At 37.6% G+C, this 24458-nt stretch overlaps 1 long non-coding RNA gene across 1 annotated transcript in view; it reads left to right on the top strand.

The window, feature by feature from the left end:
- Nucleotides 1–4965: 4965 nt before the first annotated feature.
- LOC127468517 (uncharacterized) overlaps nt 4966–24458 on the top strand; it is a 46895-nt gene continuing 27402 nt past the window's right edge. The window contains exons 1-2 of the long non-coding RNA XR_007903587.1: nt 4966–5056; nt 23886–23978. This is a non-coding gene — a long non-coding RNA (uncharacterized LOC127468517). The remainder of the gene's footprint in view (nt 5057–23885; nt 23979–24458) is intronic.

Genomic DNA, 24458 nt, shown 5'->3' with positions numbered 1-24458 from the left:
AGGTAGTCAATAAAACCACATTTATGTATTTTTCTCACTTTTATAATTTTTATATTAATCTGAAATTATAATTTATTTTAAATTTATCCCTTCAGAATTTTTTATTATGAGTATTGAGGAAAACACAAATGGCCAATACATGTGCACTGAAAATCAACTTACTTCTAAAGGAATAAAGTACCATGTCTTAAAATAGCAAGTGTCTTCTGGCCTCAAAATTTCCAGAGCCAATTTTTTTTTTCTCTGAATTCTTTTGTCTTAAAATTGCCAGCAGCCTAAACATTATATAAGACATTTTTGTCCTGCTGGCATTCCCATCTCCTTTTGCTGTGCTCTTTGCTGCCTGTGGTCTTCGTCAGCCCAAGCACATTGGAGAGCCCGAGCTGTTCCCTTCAACCCAATTAACCCCAGGCCATTACAACCAAGTTTGGTGTCATACTTGTGACTTTTTATTCTTGTGTTATTTCAATAAGCATCTTGATTTCAGCGTTTTCCTCATATTGGTTCTCTCAGATAATAGTCATTATAACAACTTGCTTCCAAATCTCTTCCCTTTTGAACTTGACCTATTGCAGAAAGGTAAAGAAATTCTTTTACCTACCATTTTAATAAGTTTAATCTAATAGTCTTCTGCTTGGGTGGAAAGAAAGCCATAGTTAAAATGTAGAATGTGATTCTGACATCTCTTTTCAGCATCCTTCTAAGTGCAAACCTATTAGAGGCTTAAGCAATTGGAAAAAGGAAAAAAAAAAAAGTTTTGCTACCTGGAAAACTTTCTTAGGGTGGTTGATTTCACAGGTATGCCTGCAAACAAAGATGTTGTGATCTGACAATTCCAGGGTAGTTTTCTCTTTACTCCTTTAAATGGCAATCCTGTACTGTGTGACTACTTTTTTTCATTTAAAAACATTTATGAGGGAAAATACAGCTCTTCAAAGATTTCTGGTGTTGACAGAAGTGTTTAAGAAGAGCAAAGCATCCATAAAAATATCTGAGTTCTTCCAATTCAAGTACTGTGCTCCCCTTCTTTTAAAATTTTCTTTCTTATGAAACACAATGCAAGTCAGCAATTCTTCGTTGACATTGAAGCTTAGACTATAACTTGCACTGTATGGGCATCATAATTGAGATTATTCATGTGCTGCAGCAAGCTCTCTTCTCAGACTGGAGTTCAGACAAAGACTAAATACAACCCTTTTTACTCAACAAAACACGGTGTAGAGATGTAAGGAAGAACGGAGAGTATCAGGCATGTCAATCCCATCACTCCCCAAATATTTCTTCTGCTCTGAAGACTTCTGAAACCAGCAAGAGGTTTCAGAACTGTGTGGTGACTTTATAGATGCACATGAGGGAAACTTTCCTTCTGGGAAACAATCCTGAGTACAAAGCTGTCAAAATGGATTTCCATCAAGGCATCAAGCCTGTGCAGGGCTAGGAGTTGGACTCGATGATCCTTGTGGCTCCCTTCCAACTCAGCTTATTCTGTGATTCTTTGAAGTAATTAAATATTATGCCTCAAATGAGCAGATAGTAGAAGAGAGGGTTAAGTGTGTCTTCCAAAAAGTTACACAATATCTGGAAAAAATTATTGGATGAGTTCCCTCTGATTGCTAATTGCATTCACTATTAAGACATCATTTTCTTTCCTTTCTCATTTGCTCTATGCTTCAAGGTAAAAGATGGAACATGGGACTGTGACAAATTCTCTTCTGGGATCTACACAGTGGGGTTTGTCTTTGATCATCCTTTTCTCCTGCCCTTGGAGACCAAATGCATTTTTGCACAAGGCAAATGCACAGAATTGTGGGGCTCAGAAGTGCTGTGCTGATCAGAGAGAATTTCCCTGAAAGGTCTGTGTTCTGCATTTATTGAAACATTAAAAAGTGGAGTTCAGGCTGTTTGGGGCTTGTAGCAGGTGTAGCTCTGTGTCTTGTCCTCGAGGCTGTCTGGCATGGGTTGAAAGGTCAGATGGCCTCGAATTTGGAAGTGACCTGTGCTGTTGAGTCATATGAGACACTCAGGGGATTTTCCCCCTTTTTTTGTGTTTACTGCCATGAACCAGTGTCTAATATGAGAGTTCCCAGTATTTTTGGAAGCTGTGCTTTCCTGATATCTGTTCACAGTGTCTGCTAGGGGATTAAGGCTACAGTGGGCATATATTTTAAATAGATTTCTGTTAGAGAAGCCAATCCTGTCAATCAAGAAGTTGATATTGGACATTGAGGACCCCAGCTTACAGATATGGGGTCTCCCTAAAGCAAAGTCTGTGTCAGGCTGTGCTGGGTCAACAGCACAAAAAAGCAGTAGTGAGCTGTGTGCAGTACAGATAAAATGAAAATAGGGCTCTCCTGCAGTACCATTAGCTTACTGAAATTGCTGTTTGCTAGGTTCCTTGGAGCTGCTAAATTTATCATATTTTGTGCAAGGTGTGTTAACAGTCTTTGAGAGCTGTGCTGTCGTGGAAGAGCCCAGAGGGATGGTGGTGGGTAAAATACAGAAATAGGAGGGGAAATTTTGGAGGGTAACTAGGGATGGACATCTTCTATTCATAGTTGTGAACAATATAGGTTTTCTTCCACTACAAAGTGACCTGAAGATGTACTAATTTTTTATCTTGGAGGCTTCTTATGTAATTGAGTGAACAAGGGTATATTTGGGAAAAACAGGACTTTGTTTTCAGCTGCAAACTCGCCCTGTGGGATTTTCATCACTTCCCTGAGGCAGTCCTCTTCCATAACTATTTTTTTTTATTATTTTTGACTAGGGTAGAGGAAGGAAAAGAAGACCTGAGGATTTTTATTAGACTTTTATTAAATGTATTTTATCTGAGCAATGAGTCTTTGTATTCATTGAAAATTGTGGGTGCTATCGTGATGGAAATAAAACCTGTAGTCTCATTTGTAGTAGCCAAAAAATAGATAACACTTTAACTTTTTCAGTTTGATTCTAAAAAGACCCAATAATTGAATAGGCTTTGTTGTACAGAAAGCAACTACTAATATCTCTTGTGATTGATTTCTTTTTCATTTTCCATCTTTTTCTCTCCACAGATTTCTTATTTTTTTCCTCTCTGTTACCTTCCTTTGAGGCTTGGAATGGTAATGTTTTTCCAAGAGGAATGGCTCTTATGATCATGAATATCACTTTTCAATACAGTTCAGATAGGCCATCAAATGTAAAAGCTTTTTCTTTTGAGAGAGTGGAAAAAGTAAGCTGTTGAAAATAGCCTATATTTTGTCTGAAAAAAGGGCACGCACACATGAGCTAACTTGCCTTTCCTTCCAAAAAAACCAATTCATATTAATACATTAAGAAACTTCTTAGGCCAAAGCATCACAGGGATACATTTGCTTTTCAATGCACGTGTCACTCCCTGATCCAATTATTACTGAAAGTTTCAGAGGCAAAACTAATTAGCAGTTTGCCACAGTACTCCTGGCTCCTGGAGTTCTAGTAATGACTTGATTTTTTGTAGAACTGAGCTTATTACATGCAACGGACAAGTCTGGACAAAACAACTTACTTGGTGCAGTTCCTGAAAACTTATTACTATTTTCAGCAACCTCTCTGCAACTGCAGAGCTGACAGATTTTAGGTCTTAAGAACAGGACGTAGGATTCAGTTTATACCTTCTGGTGTGGAAAAAGGTCTTACATTTTTCACCCATCTTCAGCAATTATCATACTACCAAAAAGCATGATGGACGTATTTCAGGTTAGAGAAAAATTAGCAACGAGAAGTCTGCACTTGAAGGACAGGTAGTGTTAAAATTTAATTTTCAATCTGTCGGCTTAGTTCTGCAGGGGAGCGTTTAGCTCTTAATATGTTAAGAGAAAGATCATTACGATTTTTTTCTCTGTAGTTTCACAATAGTCTCATGTATGGGTTTAGTAGTGTTTTCTCTAGCTAAATGATGGAGAGTTTCCCGCTTTCCAGTACATATTGGTATCTGATATTTTTTCCCCGAGGTCAAAAAAAAAGTATAATTTGCCCAGTACTTTTATTTTACAGAATTTTTTGCTGCCCTGCAGCAAAGCTGAAAGTTCCACATCTGTGGAATTCAACCCTTGTCCGACTCTCTTCACCCTTAGAGAGGTTTACACGTCTTCAAAATATCATGTTTTTCCCGAGACATGAAGACTTTTGGATGTGTGAGCCATCAATTACTACTTGCCTTGTCCTGCGTACTGTCCTGGAAGTATTGGAGACAGGCTCTGTATCTGAGGTGTAGCAGTGATCAAATCTGTGAGCAGAAACCATAAGAGCAGTATGAAATCAGGAGCAGAAAACCAACAAGTCTCAAGGAAGAATCAAATATTCTTCATTCACCTCCCCTTACTGAGGGTTCCCTGTTCAGATTCTTCCAAACATGCAGCTTTCTAGGCAGCCATCTAACACCTTTGGGAATTGAATACCTCTGATGTTCAGATGGGAATGGAATCCTTTGTAGAAGTGATACAGAGAGAATAATTTACACAAGACATTTTACTTTCCAGTTTTGTGACTTTGACCTTGTTTTTTGGGGTATTGAGTCACAATTAAGAGTTTTCTTTTTCCAAACTGTAAATGATTATTTGCAAAATACTGAAACTGGGTCAATTGTGGGTAAATATTTTCAAAAGAAAAGAAAAGACAAAAGTGTTACAGCGTAAGGATGATTTCGCTGCACAGGTAAGAACTGTTTCTCACAATATTTGCAACCTATAGTAGAAAGGATCATTTGAAAAAAAGGAATTCCTTAGAAAACCTCGGGGGAAAATACTCTGATTAGTCATGTTAATATTAAATATAGGCTGTTTCAGACATTTATACCAGATATGCAGATCCCATTGTACTGACTATTACAAAATTGATCCACATTTGCTGAGGTTCTAACTCAATTTTCTGAATGGACATGATGCTTAAAAATGCCTCTTTACAAAGAATATCCACTTAGGCTTCTCTGAGGAGTTTCTGTTCTGCATTTGACTGTGCTGAGCCCTGAAACTCTGATCCACAGCAGGAACTGGACATTTACTTCGAAGAATTGGTCTTCAGTCTTTGGGACCATAAGGTATGTGCTGCATAAAAGTATTGCAAAATGTAACCCCACGAAACATCCAAACACATTCAGTACGTACAAATAAATGAAAAAAAATGCAAGAAAATAAAAATAATAAGCACTTTAACTTTGGCTAAATCTTTAGAGTCTAGATATAGCATGTTGTTAAGTGCTTATGTGAAGTGTTATTTTTTAAGGCTCTATACAATAATCCAGAACTACAATATGTTATTTTTTCAGTGCCTCAGTGAGAAATAACAATACACCATAGAAGTATGATGATAGCTGTACATTATTACTTCTTTGATTGTGTTAATTATATCCATCAAAAGTGGTTATCAGTGAGTCCATTGCCTGATACGATTAGCAAAATGAATTTGGAATAGCAAATGGATCTGTGGTTTACAAATTGAATCAATACAGGTATATCCTAAGAAACCCCAATCTATTATGTCTCAGCTAATGCAAACTGTTGTGTACTTTGTGTTCATCACTTATATGGAACACAGTATTTCATTTTCACATCACTGGTGGTGCACAGGTGTGTTTTAGCTAAAGCAGGACAACAGATGGTTGTGTAGGTGTGGGATTACAATTTTCTCCATGGTAATACTTGGAACTTTTACTGCCCTAGTAGTTTTCTTGGTGCTAAATATAGTGACACTCACATGTGATTTAATCACTTAAAGATAATCCTCTAGTGCCTTTGTTTTATGCTGCACTGTGTCTCATAAGATCTGATGATTATCCGGAAGGGCAGAGGTCTGCTTGCAGACATCACAATTGCTGCTTATGTGCAGATGCCTCAGATGCTCCACAGCTCCTAAAATCACACTGGATCCCTGTCTTCAGACAATTTGAATCCTGTCCTAGAAGCACGCACACACCCACACACACAGATGCTTGCTCTCACACCCTGGAGGTTGAGACCACACAGTTAATTTTGAAAAGTGCACATTCAAATATTTCATTATGATTTACTCTTTAGTGTCTGGAATTAATTAACTATTTTTATTAGAATTATTAATTATTAGAAATCACCATTATTGCATACAAGCTTTAACATTATTTTGTAGTTTATTAACCCTGGCGTGCTGTTCTTGAGCACATGAGCTTTGCACAACAGCAGCTCCCGGGGAAGGATAAAAGAAACCTTATAATCTCTTTCTGCTGTTACCTTAACAAGCCTGTCAGAACCTCTTTGCAGAGTAAAATCTACTAGTACATGTCCTGACACCTTTTAGGCATTCGTATTTCAGCATCCTGTCCTGGGCATATGAACCTAATTTTCCAGTTCAACTACCTTAAGCTAAATTTTTTGAAGATGATGATAAAATATAGAGAAGGGATATCCTCAAACTCAGGAGGTTAGCTATCTTTCATGTTTTGTTTCTGTGATGCTGCTATAATTCTCTAGGGTTCTTTGGGTCCTGGCCTGTCAGAGTATTGCTGTTTTAATAGGCTTGAACTAAAAGCCTTTCCAGCACCCAAGCGTGGTGTCCCAAATACTAATTTTGGTCTTTACAGTAGTAACCTGTCTTCCATTTTCACATCCTCTTGTGGCATTTTTCACTCATTTTCTCACTGAATTTGTAACTCCAGTACTGGCAGTATTCCTAACAATTATGATTCTAAAAAAAAGAATAAATAGACCTACTTATCTTTGACCTCTGATATCTGATTCTTGCAGAATTTTCTGGCTCTCTTCTCTTCTGATGGTTGCAGAGGTGGATTATGAGCTGTGTAAGACATGCTCTGACAAGTCCTGCCATCTTACAGGGCTGTGCTCTGTTAGTATAAAGTGTTTTGGACAGAAGTCTTTGCAAATTGGTTATTTAATCTTAAAGCAGATATTAATGCATATTTTATATGCACTTAGTGTTTATAAGGCATCCCTGTAAACAGCTGTGGTAATGCCAAATTTGCAGTGGGAAAGGACTCTGTTGTAGTGCCTCTGTCATAGAGACAGTGACTGATAAAATCCATCAACTTCCATTGACATGTCTCCAGTGATGCTAAACTTTAGGTTTGCTTTTCCATACATCATACTTTTACTTGTCTTTTATGCTTGACAGGAATTTACATTAGCCACACATGCATTCCTCATTTATTCTCATCTTTCATGGCAATGTTGTTCTATTTTTTCAGGGAGAACTTGACTACTGAACTTTTCAGTTTTGAAATAAAAAATAGATTACCAGGATGATCAGATGTATCTAACATAAAACTTGTTTGAAAAACGCGCGAAACCTGACAGGAACAAAAAGTAATTATAAACTTCCTTGATTATAATTTGAAGTCACTAGGACGTGTCTACCTAATCATTTTTTGGGGTGGTGCTGGAGCCAAAGCAAATCATCTTCATAGCTGTGGAGGGCAGACAGCAGTAGCAGTAAGTCTTGCTTACATTTTGGAAGCAGGCATTCCACACATTGAGTTGTATCCAACCCCCTCCAGCACGTGTCAAAATGATATTCATCACTCTTCCATAAAAGGCCTAAAGTGACTTAATCAGCCGAAGTTTCTCTCCGTTTTAACTACCTGTTCCTATTTGAGGCAAGGAGAGCCTGTCTGTTGCTTCACAGAGGCGTTGTATGTCTTTGTTAAATAGATACTCAGCTTTCCTGTTCACTGCATCTCCTTTTACATCCTACCATCCCCTTGCTCCCTCCTGACTCTCAATAAATAAAATAAGCCGAGACCAGACAAAGCTGATAAGCTGCAGCCAGGCAGGGAGGGATGGAAGCTGTCTTTGGAGTCATGAACTGGGCTTCCCACTGATGTGACAGCACTGAAGACAGTCAGACAGAAAAAAGAGATCAAATACTGAGCTTTTGAGGCTCCTTGCTTCACAAATATACAAAAGTGCTGATATGTTACCTGGAAGTAAAAGACAAGTCAACAATAAAAAGATAAAGTAAGAATTAAGGAGAGGAGGGATTGATGGACATTGCAGTAGCTCATCTTACATGTATTTTTAATGCTGGTTTAAAGTGTGGATGGGAACTAAAGAATTGCAGGCACATGTGTGTTGTGTGCCCAGTAAAAGGAATGGCATAAATTATGCAGGACATGTCATCCTGTTGCCAAATATTTAACACCATTCCTACACAAAAGAGACAGCTCAGGGGATCCTTATTTAAACATTAGTAATCAAATCCTTTCCTCATCATAGCAATCTCTTTTGCGTAATTTGTGCCTGCCACATCTAGAACTTGCACAGAAAGTAATTCACAAAGAGGTGGCCTGGTGCTGGTTGGCAAAACTTAGTGCTTCAATGACAATTTGTGCTGCACCATAACTGTGTGAGTAAAAATAAGTCTGTCTGGATGCCCCCTTGCTGATTATAATTGTTGTCTACATCTGTACATTTTACAGTGACTTATGATTATTTCTTGTCCTGGGATTGTGAAAGAAAATCCTTGCCTCAGAAAATTACCCATTCTGACTTAAAAAGAAAAATGTTGGAAATGCAAATATTTTCTACAAATTGAAAGTCACCCAGAGCTCCCCATATCTCTTCTGAAAGTAATGCTTTCAGCAGAAACTGGCTGATCTGCCTAATGGGTACAAATTGTTCCTGCCTGAAATGAATTTTATTTAAAATTCAGTATCTTTCAAAATTTATGGTTACTAGTCTGTAGGGGTTTCTTTGCTTCTGTAAAATGCACAAAGAGAAATAACTCAGTGCAGTGTGTCCTCATAAGAGTTATTCATTATTTTATGATGGAATCATAGAATCATTTGTATTGGAAGGGACCTTAAAGACCATATGATTCCAACACCCTGCCAGGAGCAGGGACACCTTCCACTAGACCAGGTTGCTCCAAGCTCTGTTCAACCTGGCCTTGAACACTTCCAGGGTTGGAGTATCCATAGCTTCTCTAGGTAAACTGTTCCAGTGCCTCACCACCCTCACAGCGAAGAACTACTTCTTCATATCCAATCTAAACCTGTCCTCTCAGTTTAAAGTCATTACCCCTTGTCCCATCTCTCCACACTCTACACCTCTCTTGTAGCCCCTTTAGGTAATGGAAGGAGCCATAAGGTCTCCTCAGAGCCTTCTCTTCTGCAGGTGCAACACCCCCAGCTCTCCCAGCCTGTCTCCATAGCAGAGGGGCTCCAGCTCTCCAAGCATCTTTGAGGCCTCCTCTGGACCTGCTCCAAGAGATCCATGTCCTTCTAATGTTGAGGATCCCAGAACTGGACTCCAGGTGGGCTCTCACAAGAGCAGAATAGAGAGGGAGAATCACCTTCCTCAACCTGCTGGTCACGTTTTTTTTGGTGCAGCTCAGGACTTGTTTGTCTTTCTGGGCTGTGGAAGCACATTTCTGGATCATGTTGAATCTTCTTGTCAGTCAGTGTCCCCAGCTCCTTCTCCTCAGAGTTGCTCTCTACAATTCTCCACCCACGCTTTATTTATATTTTTTAGTTCTTATTTCTATCTTATCCTGGTCTCATTTTGATTTCCTAAGAGGTTGTACTGTGATGACCCCCCTGTGTTTTGCCTGAGTGCATTTGGGTGCTGATAACTTAATAAGCATGGGAAAAGAAAAAAAGAATAAAGAACAGCAGTGAAAACCTTAGGCAGCCAGCAGCTTTGATAGAAGCAGATGAAGTTTCAGTGGGAATTACAAATGAGGAGATAGAGCAGAATTTGTAATAAAGATGTGCAACGCAGTGCAAGTAACTGAACTTCCACCTACATATTTCAAACTTACATCCACAGTGCTTGAAATTCCGTAATGTTAATGCTGACCTTTAGTATACAGGAACATTAGGGGAGGGAAGATGTGTCTTACTGAATTGTGAGAGCACAAAACTTAAAAAAGAGTTTGAGAGTATGATTAGGAACTAATTAATCTCCCCATAAAGTCTATCTACTGTGTGTTTGATATATGACTTATAGGATTGTATTCCAAAGTTAAACCACTACAAACTTTTAATGTGTTGTTATGCAGTTTTGTTAAAATTTGGAATAGAAATAACTGAGATTACAATGGGAGTGTATAGGTAAGGAGTATAAAGTACTTTTATGTGTCTTGCAGATTTTTAAAATTATAAGTTCTGGAGAGGAGAGAAGTAGGCTACACAAAAAAGCAACTCAAGGTCTGAAAACATTACTGGAGGCAAAAAAGGAGTCAAATCTAGACTTTCATTTCTGAGTGTTTTAGTGGAGGTCTTCCACTTACTTGAAAAGCACAAGCTCTCAGTGGACTTTGCGTTGGTTGCTGATACATTATAGAGAATATATTGCTGTATATTTTACTGAGCATTGTCCAGTGTTTAGAGAATATATACCATTAGGATAAATTCAGAGCAATCTTTATCCAGGATACAGCCTTCTGGCTTCTGACCATTCTGCTTCAAGGATTGCCTGAGCCAATGACAGCAACAGAAAATTGATGATGATTCTGTCTGTCTTTAATTTGAATAAATATTTTTTGTTCTTTTCAAGATTTTCACCTTCTAATCACTAGTAACTCACTGGCATTTTAAAATTTAAAAGTTATTCCAATTTTCTTTTCCATTTTTACTTTCAGGCCTCATGTCACTTTGCTTTCCTTCCCTGTCCTGTATCTCTGTCCTTGGCTAGACATCCCACTTGTTTTGTTTTCTGAAGGGCAGGTGTATATATATAAATGAAATGCTCTTTTTCAGCTTTGAAGAAATAGGCTTTGCATCAGTGACTAGACCTCTTCTCTCCCTTTCTGTCACTTCTCCCATCTTCTCTTTCCCATACTGTGATTGACATATTACCCTTTCTTGTCTGCCTTCTGCACCTCATTCTTCATGGCTGTTTTTCCTTGCTCTCATTATTTCCCATTCTTTGCTTAAGTCTTTCATTCTTTTCCTTTTCGTTCTATTCATTTTGACAACTTTACTCTTGCCTTGCCATAATTCCGCACTTACTTAGTTCACTTTGTATTTGATAAAGAAGAATCAAGCCTGTTAAATCTCATTTGCCAATACATTGCCTCTAATTTGCTGCAGAAGCAGTGACTGCTGCTGTTTCCCCCAGAACTGTCCTCTTTTATCCATCTCCTCTTCTGTGCTTCCAGCCCTGCACGTTAAGGCTGGTGGTTGCACAAAAGCCTGTGAATAAGGTGGAAGCTTGGCACCTTGACACCTTAACTCTTGATACCTTGGTGATGAAGAACCAGATTAACCATCTTACTGAATTACAGCTGTGTAAAAATCTGAAAAACTGTGGTTTGAGGAGTAACCTTTCCTAACATTAGACATTCCAGGCTTACTTGAGATTTATTCAAATTTTTGCTGTAAGGCACCATCTATGACAAAGCTGCATGGAAAGCAAACCAGGCAGATGAGGGGAGCTCTCACAGATCCAGCAGAATGGCTTAAAAACCAAGAAATATGCAACTTTTTCAAGGACTTTTTCTTGTCCTGCATTCAATTGAAAATTTGATCCAGTCAGATGGAATCATTTTGGATGTGCAGCTTGCAATGGCAATACAGCACACGTGACTGTCCTCCATTGGCAATGACAAAATGTCAGCAGTGGCTGTCCTACAGTGGCAATGACAATACAGCACCAGTGGCTGTCCTTCAGTGGCAAAAGCAGAGATAAAGCTCCTGATGATTTGCACATTATTTCTTAATCTAACCTGAAGTATGTCCAGTGATCTCTGGAATACTTTATCATTCTTTGTTCAGGGACAGAAAGTATTACAGGATGAAGCCTGAGCTCCAACTGTGCAATAGAATAGCTTTGGCTTACTGGTAATGAGAGTAGAATTAAGTCCATTCTATCTAGTGGGTGTGAAATTACCTCATTTTGTGTGACACTATTGCATTTTCTAGGGAGCGTAAGAGAAGGTCTTGTTGAGAGGGACTATGAAAATAGAAATGGTCAATAGATGGTTTCTTGAAACAAATAAATTTGATTTCTATGTGAGAAATGCCCAACACATCACAATATCAATGAAGTATAAGTTATACTGGTCCTTAGCTTGAAACTAAACTGATAATTGTAATGTGTGATTGATAGAAGTTTGAAGACTGAAGGTGAATGGAGAGTTGTCAATTTTAATCACCACACATTTTCCTTCAGTTCTTACTTTTAACAGTGAACCTTTAGCTCTTTCAATACTTCCTAACATCTCTCCTTTCACTTTTTGTTTAAATACTTATGTGTGGAATTGGATAAAATAACTTCCCCAGTCATATGTTGGCTTAATTCACATGGCAAGTGACTCAGGGTGATCTTGAGCTCACCTGAAACAGCCAACCAAACAAAAAAGCAGATTGTAACAGATCTCTACTTTTATAAAGAGATTTAGCCATACTGAGTTACAAATTTAATGATGTTTCCACTCAATTTTCCCTCTAAAATACTACCTTTTTCTATATCTATACCTTACTGCAGTGACAAAGATCACGTTAAGAATGAACAGCATATTGCCTTTGTACAAGATTTGCTTGTTAACTCATGAATAAGTGTTGTCAAATAGGAGAAAAATCTGTGCTGAAGTCTTGACCAGCGGGTAAATTCTATATAAATAGAATGTTGTAGAAGCTTTGGAAATGAGCTCCTGATTCTGTCTTGGTTGCCTAAACACAAGGATATGTTACTATCAGAAGGGGAACAGATAAGGCCTGATATTTGCAGAACTCTTGCACAGCCAAACAGTGCTTCCCTCAAATGGTACGAGACCTTTTTCCTCTCTGTTATCAGCTCTCCATATGATAAAATTGTGCAATTGGCTTTCAAAAATCATTGTGTGCTTAAATCTCTGGTATTTTAATTTATCTTCTGACTTCTGCATTTTTCAGTTACAATGAGGTCACTTTCCATCTTTTCCTCTCCTTTGCAGAGTGTAAAAATACTTTTTTTTCTAGTGGAAAATGAGATTACCTACTGTGAATCTACTCAGCAGATAAACCCTTAAAAAAATAGAAATATTAATGGGCTGATGATGAAGATTTGAGCTCTTTGCAACATTTCTTACCTACACAAAATCACCCCTTTTTTAGATTCAGTTCACGATCAATTTACATGTGAATGTGCAAGGTAACTTTGTTTTTTTCCTCTCATGCACTGTGGAGGAATAAAAGTTCTTGTGACAAAAAAAAAAAAAAAAAAGATAAATGTTTTCTAGAAAGACTTCTTCCCTGCCTTCCTTTTCTTCTGTCACTAGGTACTGCCATAATCAATAATGCAAAATAAGAATAACTTCAGGACTGAAGTGCGTTGGTAATTTAAGGGGAGATTTGTGAGTGGTCCTCCTTCTGTTCATATTTGTGGTCTCTGCTCACATGCTCTGGGCCTTCCACTGCCTGTGTTTTCAGTGCTGGTTTACTCACAGATGCTCATCTGTATTAGGAGACCACTAACAGCTCCCGTTATGATGTAAGGCATCAGGACCCAAAAGACTTGCAAAATAGGAGCGAACAGGAAAATCATTCTCTTTTCTGAACAATGCAATATTTTTTCATAGGCAAATGCCGTGCTGTCCTCCCGAGTGCTGTAGTAATTTAAAGCAAACCATTGATAGCTGATTTAGTCGAGCAATCTCATATGTAAGCACAGGGAAATTGTCTGCACTTAAACAGAAGCTGCAAGTCCTTAGAGTAAGTAAGATCGGTCATCACCTTTCAACAACTCTCTTGAAGAAAAAAAGGAAGTGTGCAAGTGGATTGGTATCCATGGTTTTTTTTTTTGTGTTCTGACATTCAGTCATGACTCAAACAATTTTCTGAAGAGGTATTTCTACCATTTGGACAAATAAGTATCTATTCCTCAGCCTGTCATACTTAGTTTTGAAATTGTGTGTTATTGCTGACTTGCCTGGGAGCGTGAGCAGCAGAAGTATTAAATTCTACTTAATTATGTGCATACATACGTATTGCACATTTCACCCCGAACCTGGGCATGTATCAGCTATCAGAAAAGGCAAGAATATCTGTTTATCACACACAGCACTGAGGCAAAAGTGCCTGTTAAATAAAATGAGTCACTGATTTTAAAGAATCTGCTGTGGCCCTGCCTTTCTTTGAACTCGGGTATTTTTTTATCCTGGTTCTATTTCCTCATTACACAGATGGCCTCATTTACTTTGACTTTCTGAATAGTGCTTAATGCAGTGAGATTTCTGGGACCTGTGGCCATAACTTGCACTCTGCAATCACTTTTTCACCAGAAACACATCAGAAATCTAAAATATCGTGCTGAATTTCTTTTGATCAGATATTGCACATTTAGCTAATAAACCAATTATTTTGTGTTTAGAAAACAACTCCAAAAACTCCAACCCATAAGATACTGCTGAATAGAAGGGCCACAGGTGTTTGATGACCTGTGTACTTCCATGTTAGCAAGATGCTCTACTAAGGACACATGGAGGGAAGGACTCCTGGATGTTTTGGGGCATGTTGCTAAGGAAACCTGTGCTTTTGATAAAATATGCTGGGAACAGCCGGCTTTGGAGAGTTTGTCTTTTCACAGTCAGCACTGCCAAAAGGGAAGCAGAAGCCCTAAATGGATGTTTTAAAAATTTACATATGTGTGTCAGGGACCCCTGGTGCCTGAAGGACCAGCCACTCACATTTGTGAGGGGTTGTGCTCTTTTGGTGGCCAAGCCCACAACTCATATCCTCACTGCATATGTGCAAAATCTGTTCTGAGTTTACAAAGAGTAAGAAGAGATATTGAATTTTGAGATAAAACTGCTTGTAGGATTTAATCTGACCTTCCACTTAACTCCAGATTAAATCATGGAATCGTAGAATGACCTGGATTGGAAGGGACCTTAAAGATCATCTTGTTCTAACTCCTCTGCCATGGGCAGGGACACCTTCCACTAGACCAGGTTGCTCAGAGCCCCATCCAACCCGGCCCATGCAACCACACTTTCAGAGATGAGGCAGAGACAGCTTCTTTGGGCGACCTGTTCCTGTTCCTCAGCACCCTCACAGTTTGCCTCAGACTCAGATGTTTGCCTCAGACCTAATTTGTTGAGAATATTTCCCCCTGCTCTTGTTTTCTCACAGTGAGATTACTGTTCACAGCATGTGTGTAAATGTTGAAGCTCAATGAACTCCCAGCACAGTTTTCTTTGTGAAGATTAGAAACATAAAGAATCTACCAAAAATTCAGTAAGGTCTCTGAAAACTGTGAATAGAAGATGTGCAAAAACGGGTGTTCTAAGGCAAAGTACCTTCAATCACACAGCACCACATAGCTCTTATCATCATATTATGGCTTATCCTTGACTGCCCAAATCTTGGCTGGCATATTTGGGGTTGAAATTCCTCCTCTAGAGTTACATAGGTAAGGTGCAAAAATGAACCATGGCTAAGGTATGTGCAGCAGTTGGATTCTTTCTCTAAAAACTGTATGTTTTTTTGAGGCAGCACAACTTCAAATCACAGCAAAGACCTTTTATTATAGTACATCTGTGAACAGGATGTTAAATGTTCGACATGTTTATTAAAAAAAACTAACACAGCACATTATCCATCTGCTGTGATTACTGTATAGGTAGGCAGTTGGGACTTTGAATGTAAAAATCTATGGGCTTCTCTGCAGCCCATCACTGCTGCTGCCAAAAGCTCTCAATAATATATCTTCACAGTGAGACTTCTACTGTACTTCAAGGTGTTGTTGGTATTTCCCTCCTTCCTAATTAAAAGGAACCATTTGACATCTTGGCCTGAACCGGTTTGGTAAAGTTACTTGTGTCTATCAAATTTGCTGCGTGCTCTGGAATATAAATTATCTTGAAGATTCGTAGCTCGTGAGCTTATTTGAGCAGGAAAACTATCTGATTTCAGGATTAGGAGTGAATTTTAACTGATGACAATTTTGGCTGCTGGTTCAACCAAGGTTTTTCTTTGATGATCTTTGAGACTGAGCTTTCTTAATCTCTAGAAGTATTAAATGTCAGAATAAAAGTGCTCACTAGAAGTATTAATTGCCTTAGCCTTCCCAGTGTTGGTTTCCCAGAATGTGGATAAGAGCTGAACTCCATCACTTGCCCTGCCCAGTTACTGCTTTTATCTGTCATACTAGATGTTTTCTCTTGATTCTCTGTCTTCAGAATTTTATTATAAAGCACAACCCAGAACTTAAAATGTTCCATCTCAAGGGTATTTTCTATAGTTTAGTTTTTGTTTGCATTAAGTACTATGTTGTTACATTCTAACTGTGCACTAAAACTGCTTGTTGAAGTAGCAAACTAGCCTTGCACGAACCCTTTGCAATTAACTCCCGTTGCATCCAACTGGTGTTATGAAATACCGAAGGTTCAAGTAAAAAACATCCAAAATTCTCAGGTTTAACATAGCTACAGCAGAAGTAAAAGGCAAAGGCTGCAAGAGGATTAATGAGATTACTTATTTAGTAGTCCAGAACACAAAGAGTATTCCTCAGACTGTCATCCATCATTTCTGTGGCCTCAGGCAAAGAGGACACTTCAAGCTTGCTTCTAATTTTACTGAGTATATTCAGTTTCCTGTGTAGCTTAAGATCATTACTAGTTTCATTAATTCATTGTGACTAAAAAGTAAAAATCATAAAAAATTCAAACTTTGTTTTCAGCTGCAGGGTTGCATCTCATAGCAGTTGAACTGTCACTCAAATAATTTTTCTGTGCTTTTTTGGACTTGTTCATATACAGTTATGAATAAAGTTGGTTTTTTCTCCTAATTTGTATCTGCAACTTTTTCATTATCTTCAAATACTGCTACTTTTTCTTTGATCTTTCCTGGAGAAAAATGTTCTTCTATGATTTTTTTTTTTTGATCAGTATTTATCTTCACTCTTTCTCCTTCCTGTAATTAAATTCTGTAAAAGGTGAAAATATGGACAGCAACGTTAGGCTAAATTATAGTATCCCCATGCTGGTGTTCCATAGCAGTTTTAACTTCATATTTCTCTTGGTTACACAGCAGTAAATTAGATAGATGCTCTTTGTCATGACAAATTTTGCACGTGAGATCCCAAGATAGTCACACAGTGGTGAGTACTTGCAGTTGTTGTGGTGGGAAAATGCATTGGGAAAATCCAGTGGAGAGCAGGGTGTGAATCAGACTTAAAAGTTTTTCATTTCAAACCTACATCACAGCTCTGTTACATCAGAGTAATAGAACTAAACAGCAAAACGTTTGCTCTGAGTTGTTTTTAATTGTTGCTGTTGGGTTTTTTTACTCTTACATAAAAGGAGTTCTGCATACAAACAGACTCACAGCTTAATGATTTTCTTCCTCAGCTGCTACAATGCTACTCTATACAATACTTATTAAAATGCTACATCATACTCCAGAGCCCTTTATTAAAGCAGAGTCTTAATTTTTCAGAGATTCTTATAAAGTTATCTGTCTTCCCTCTGAAAATATTGAAGTAAGTTCATGACATTGCTCTAATCCAAGAACAATTATTATGTGCTCAAATGGAAAAACCAATGTATCTTTAAAAGTAAACTAACATAAAGTATTTGTAGATTCTACAAGTCAATTTGAGCTGAAAATTAGGTTGGTAAAGAGTCATGTTAGGAAATATAAAGCAATGAAACTGCAGTCCTATCTACTGAGCTCCCTAAATATTTACTTACTGTACTTCATAGAAATTTTTTGTTAGAAATTATGATGGAATGCTTTCAGTGCAATTTCTCAAGGGTCTTAACATTAAAAGTAGAGTCTTTGTCTCTTTGATGAATTACAGAAAGTGGTCCATTTTGTCTGCGGAATTCTAATGGCTGTTTCTGTAAGAGTAGATGAAAATAGGGATGGGATGAAAATGAGCTGGTTGACACTATTAAAGAGGGAAAAACTGGGTTGGGAAACCACCTTTTAGATATTCAACCAAACCACTTGCTGGTGCTAACATGGTTGTTCAGAATTTATTTCTCTCTGCATAATTTTGAAGAAGTCCACCTACTGCTTTGGATATCTTTTCATAAGAGTAGTGATACAATGAATTCTTAGTAAAATTAAAAGATCAGTTTGATAGATACTTACCTTCCTACAAACCTTCCTTTCTGCTCCTTCAGCCCGTGGAATGAAAGATTTAATAGTAGCTGATATAATTGGCTCCAATGAGAGGACTTAGGTTGTATTTAAAATTCATTCAAACCTCACACAATTGAAAAGCTGTCTAGAATATTTGCGAAATTTGCTTTTGTGACATATCTAAAGTGATTTGGTGGATTAGCATGTCATAAAATACTCTGGTTTCAGAAAGCACCCACTTCTAATCTGTGCATTCACAAATAATTTACATCTTTTGGACTTGGAAAATTCTTGTGTTATGGTGTATAAATTACCATATATGTTTATACATGCTTATATAGTTATATAGAAGATTGTTGAATTTTTAAAGACTGTTGCAGTTTGTGATTTTTTCCTCTCACTCTCTTATGGGGACATTCTGTGGAACTGGTAGACTCTGTTAAAATGATCCCTGAATTTGATTGTACATGACAATATAATTTTTTCATTACGTTGTCTCTCCTCACATCTGAGTCTCTATAACTGATTTGAAAATGAATTCTCATCTCATTTCCTGGACAGTGCAGCTGAAGTACTGTAAAAGGGTGGTGAGAGATCACGGAATGGGTGGGTGGCACAGTTGGCATCTGTCACACTCTTGGTACACATTACTCTGTTCCACCCATTAGATGTACTCTTTTTTAAAAATTCACCATGCTAACAGGAAAAAAGTAGCATTATATATCACAAAAAATTAATGCCTTAGGTGGAGGAGGATGCTTTTATAACTAAAATAATGTAGACACTGCATATGTGATATGTTATTAGTAGACTTTGGTCCAATTTAACTTCTCCTTTATCAATTACAGTTTTTTTCAGCTTTTCACTGGTTCACAATAATTCTGAGGCTAAACATGTGCAACTGAGATTATTTAAACTCATATATCAATGTGAGACCAAAGTCTGACCTTAAGTTAACTTATGTTACACACTACCTTCGTATTGCTCTAGATGATCTTGTCTGATCTGATATTCGCTTCAGGAGTATCATTATCATAGAACCCCAGAATCATAGAAAGGCTTGAATTGGAAGGGACCTTGAAGGTAATCTAGTTCTAACCACCCTGTCATGGGCAGGGATGCCACCCACTATATCATGTTGCTCAGAGCTGCATTCAGCCTGTCCTTGAACACTTCCAGGGATTATCTGTTCTATCTACTATTCCTTGTCCTTCCAACTTAATTGTTGTAACTTCCTCATGGTTTTTGGGGTTTGTTTTTTTGTTTGCTTGTTTGTTTGTTTTCAAATCTGATGGATAGACAATTAGTGATTAGTGGAAATAGTTTAAACCAGCCTTCAACTATTTCAGTAAGCATCTCTCCTGTTCTGTTTAGATCAAAACCCCGAATAAAAATCCGTGCATGGGGAACATTAAGGTTGGTTTCCTATACTGCATTTACCAAATATGTGAGAAAGGCATATGAAAAAGCTTTCAAGTTTTGCTGTGCTGACAGCTGCTTGTGGAGGAGGTCAGAGCCTTTCAGCGATCTGCCACTCTGCAATAACTGTTCAAAGCGCCGCAAAGGCTGCCAGTTGAACATCCATTTAGCAGTAACTGTTAGTCTTCTCCTTGCTCCACTGAACTCAGTAAAAAAACATTCTTTAATGGAATAGGAGCAGGCTATGACCTCAATACCCAAATCAAAAATTGATCTTTTGCTGCATTTTTTCGCAGTCTGTTGCTTTAGATGATATCTATATATATACCTTAATAAAATCTCTATCTTAGTGTACAATTCAGACCTTCAGCTGAAGAGCTGAATAAGAATTGGAACTCAGTGTGCTTTAAGATTCTGGTGGTTTGGAATACTTGTTTCTCATATGTGCAGGCTTCCACAGTGTATTTCTGCTGTGAGAAAATCCGAGCGCATTATTCCTTTGATATATCCGACTCTTTGCTCTGCATTGTGTCGTGCAGTAAGGCACAGGGTGAGACGGCCTGGTGCAGCGTAGAAACGTCAAGCAATCTCATTCTGCAATTCAGGCCAAGAAGTCCTGTGGTATTTATAGCAGATGTTAACCCCCTGGCCTCCTTCCTCTTCACCGTGGAGTTGCATGAAATGGGTTGTGCTCTCTGGAACTCTTCTCGCCAGCTGAGGGAGCTGCCTCTTCAGACAAAGGGATGGGACAAAGGGAGCAGTATTCAGGCAGGCTGTGCTCTGTGTAGTGCAGATCCTCACTGTGTATGCAATTGAGTTAAATCTCCTCACTGCATTCAGATGTGGAAAGGCATAAAGTGATACAAGGCATTTGAGCAAGAGCAACACGAAGGATTAGCTATCGGAAGCCTTTGGGGCTGTCTTTGACTCCTTTGGCTTGGCTTTTGTGATTTGGCTTTTAAATCTTAATTGTGCAAGGGTGATAAATCCAGATAAATCCAGGTGATAATCCGAGTTTTAAAAGACCTGCTTTGACATCGCTTGCATGACAGCCTAATCCAAAATACAGCGGTAGTTCTTTGTAATCTTAATGGTAAATGTTGACTTTATCCAAGCAAACAATTACACATCCTCTTTTAGACTTAACAGAAGATTGCTACAACTGAAAAGCCAGTGACCTTAAAGTTTTATATTCTGAGTATATATATAAATGGCTGCCTCTATTTTGGTGTGATTTCTGTATATGAAAACAATTACACTCAATCTCTTTTGTTGCCTCTGGTAAATGATGACTGATAGCCCTTACATGTATTATATGGCATTTCTCACTATCATTGCATAAATTGCCCCAACTTTTTTTGTGCAATCATTGATTTCTGACTGCTTCCTTGTTAAACACTGCTGAGGGCAATCTGTCAAGGACTTGCATGACAGTGATGGGACTTTACGGTGGTGAACTGACATAATTCTTCTAATATTCCACCAGCTAAATATCTGTCTAGTCTTTTTTATTGCAGCAAGATCATTTCAGAGAACCGATTTTCAGCTGAGTGTGGAACTCGTACAATTTAAGGAGGACTAAACTCAAAACACAGTCAAGTTCAGTAATTACCTGTTCTTTGTGCTATTGTCCATCCTTAAGCTTTCCCTAGGGAAGGGTAAAATCAAGCTTTTTGGGTTCTTGGAGAGTGGGGGCAGTTAGCAGTTGGTGTTCTGAAAGACTCCAAATAGAGAAAAAAGTACCCTTTAATGGAATTAGAATGTGGATATTCAGACCTGAACTTAAGACCCATTTCTGGCTAAAAAAAGGACTAATATTTCTGCAGATGGGACTCAAATCCTGCTCCTCAAGGTTTTGGAAGGTCTTCCTTGGAAATGTAATCAGTTTTATGCTATCCTGTTACTTCTGAACACATGTATATCATATTGTTTGTGTGTTTGGTTCTGTTCTCACATCAACTGGACTTTTTGGATATCTGTAAAATATAGGCCAGAATTCTTCTGGTTTCAGTGCAGAAAACATTGAAATATTTCAATCTTCTTTAGAAACAGAGATCCTTCCACTTTAGGAATTGCTAATTTAGATTAGTTTCCTTAGAAAGCAAAGAAAAATTTTTAGATATTAAAAAGACATAGAAAAAAAATCCTCGGTAATATAAGAATAAAATTGCAATGGGAGTGAACCTGTTGTTTAAAGCTAGCGTGTCTACTTTGAATTAGCATTTTGAAACAATGGATTTCATTTCAAACTTCTTATTGAAAAATTTTATAATTTACATTGTAGTTCAAAGATTTTTTCATGCAGAAGCTTTTCACACCAAGAATTTCAAGTTGCTTTACTGGATACTGAAAAGCAACAGAATATGAGCCCTGGTTCCATTTAAGCAGAGAGCCTAAGGTGTCCGAATGTGTATAATCTTAGACATATAAATGGATATGTGCAGGTAGGCACTGTGGTACATCCTTGCTTTATCTCCTAGAGTGAAGGACATACGGCTTTGGAACTTCGTTCCACAAATATGCCCTCACTTAAAAGAAACTAATTTGAGCCCTTTCCCTTAAATTAAATACTAATGAGCAAGCCTGAAGCCCGTGTGATTCATCATTCACACACCAGCCAGACTGTACCTAAGAGAAAGAGAGAATAATTAAAGTAGATTATTACAGTAAGTTTGTAACTTGACGTACTAACAGATTGTTTTGTAAAAGGAAGAGTATGAAATTTGATAATTCTCTGACAAATTGTATCGGTGGCAAAGAGCTTAATGGAGGCAGACAGTAACACAAATGTACCACATTTCTATGACAGCATTTATATCAGGGTTATATTTTTTCCCTTGACTTCTAACCCAAACAGTTTCTGCTTTATTCCAGTGATAGTTCATGAGAATTATCTTTTGTAACAGAAGTACAAGACTACCCATAGATCATTGATTTTATTTCAAAATTAATTAAAAGTCTCCTTGTTCTGTGCTTTTCCTCTGCACAATGCAAAAAAGAAAAGAAAGAATTAAAATATTACTTGTGTTTAATTTTTTTGTAACTGAAGGGAAACAGGCAACAAATTCCCATTTAAAAGTGGTTATCACAAACAGAGAAGAAATAATTATTTTTCATGACTTCTTGACCTATTTAATCAAGTCCGTATTGCTGGAGAAAAGATCTCATTTTTGACTCACACTTTATTTATCTCTTATGTCTTTATCTGGTGATTAATGTTAAATATGCACTTATTCCTCCTTAGAGAAATGCAATATTGATTTTATTCACAGGATAATTTAATTTCCATCAGTATTTTAACTTCAATAGAATCAGAACTTTTCCTGAGGAATAGAAAGAAATGCTACTTAAAGGAAATTAAGTTTTGCTCTTGATGAATTGAGAAGTACCACACATTAATTCATGGCAGAATTAACTGCAATATCATAATTACTATGGATCAGAATTTAAATTCATACCAGAATTTAGAATAAGTTATAGTAATTAATGTATTACAACTAGATGTCTTTTAAAAATTGTGGGAAAATGCTTCAGCTTATCTTAACATATTATTTCTCTACAACCTGTCTCTTACATTTTAAGTCATTTGGTAACTTTTTAATAAAAAATTTCAAATTTTTTAATTTCTAAACTTTGGCAGTAATTATTTCATTTAGAAGATGATTTTTTGCATGGATTCTTGTAGATATTTAATTAAGGGGCTGTTACAAGGATAGGAGAGCATAACACAGGTGGGATAATGGACAGTGTTAAATGTTGGCGTTGATGATGCAGGCTTTCACAGGCAATGAGATTATGCACGATGGTCTATGCAGCCTGATAAATTTTGACCATCTGGTGGTAATAGAAATGGAGTTCTCTGCCACACAAGAGGAGGAACATGGTGTGAGAGACTTGCATTGCTGGAGCACATCTCTGGAATTATAATTCTTCTTAAGTAAAAAATTTTTATAGGTGCAGTTCATATAGCTTTTTTTTTTCTTCCCTTTTGTAGCACAAAAAAGATTCATTCTACCCCAATAGTTTTATCCTGGAAGGAATATCCCCTACTGGTCAAAACTCTCTAAATTTTAAATGCCCAGGTTGTAATTTCTACATATTTTTTGATAAGAACCTTCTAATCTGAATAGAAAATTATAAACAATGCACACAAAACTGGTGTCCTGCTGCCAGGTAACTCATCATGCTGTCTCAGTCTGTGGAGCCACACAGTTTTGAAAGAGGTAAAAACTCAGGGGAAATCTGAATTGGAAAAGTTACGTAATTTTGTAAAAAGGGAAAAACCTTCTTGTTTTACAAAAACTTTTCAAAACCTCCGGTCATGTATAGTACAAATTAAGCGACTTTCTACAAGACAGAGGGAAGGGAACCAATTTTTACTTTTATACTCCAAAGATTCTGTACCTGTAGATTAAAATGTGATTGATTTCTTTAATATTTCATTTGCCAGGATATTTGACAGACATGCCCAGATTCACCTGTCTCCTTGAACGTCTTATTGCATGAGCACTTATCAGCAATTGCCCTCAGTAAAGTGTATCAGGTATGCCTGTTGATACTCTGACAGTTAATAAGTCCTCAGTTGATTCAGGGACTAGAAGTGTTTGTTCATGCTTGCAGATTAATAGTAGTTTAAGTCTGTCATCTAAAAAAAAAAGGAATCCTCCTCTCCCCGGTTTATTCCAACCTGCAAACATAGTTCACTCTTTGATGTGTGATGGTTTTGAAGTTTTACTTTAAAACATGATTGCAAAGAGTGTTTAGGGTAATGACTCCAGGCTTTGGAAAGTGCTGCCAAGGTTTAATAACTGAATCAATTTAATCCAAATTTAGCACCTGGTTCTGATTCAGATTGTAGCTGCACACGCTGCTGCAGTGCAAGAGAGAGAGAGAGGCAAGAGCTCTATGTGTTGGACACTGTTGCATCCTGTGTGTGATTCCTGGGATGGTTTGCACATACATGCTTGCCTGTGGCACAGATCACTGTTGTAATTCATTATTGCTTGTTAAAGGAGACTAAGGA

The sequence above is a fragment of the Manacus candei genome, unplaced genomic scaffold (genome assembly GCF_025592945.1).
Source record: "Manacus candei isolate 608988 ecotype Guabito, Panama unplaced genomic scaffold, ASM2559294v1 h1tg000015l, whole genome shotgun sequence".
NCBI classification, from domain to species: domain Eukaryota; kingdom Metazoa; phylum Chordata; class Aves; order Passeriformes; family Pipridae; genus Manacus; species Manacus candei.
Note: the sequence above shows the minus strand (reverse complement) of the source record. Positions and strands in the feature narration are given on the sequence as shown.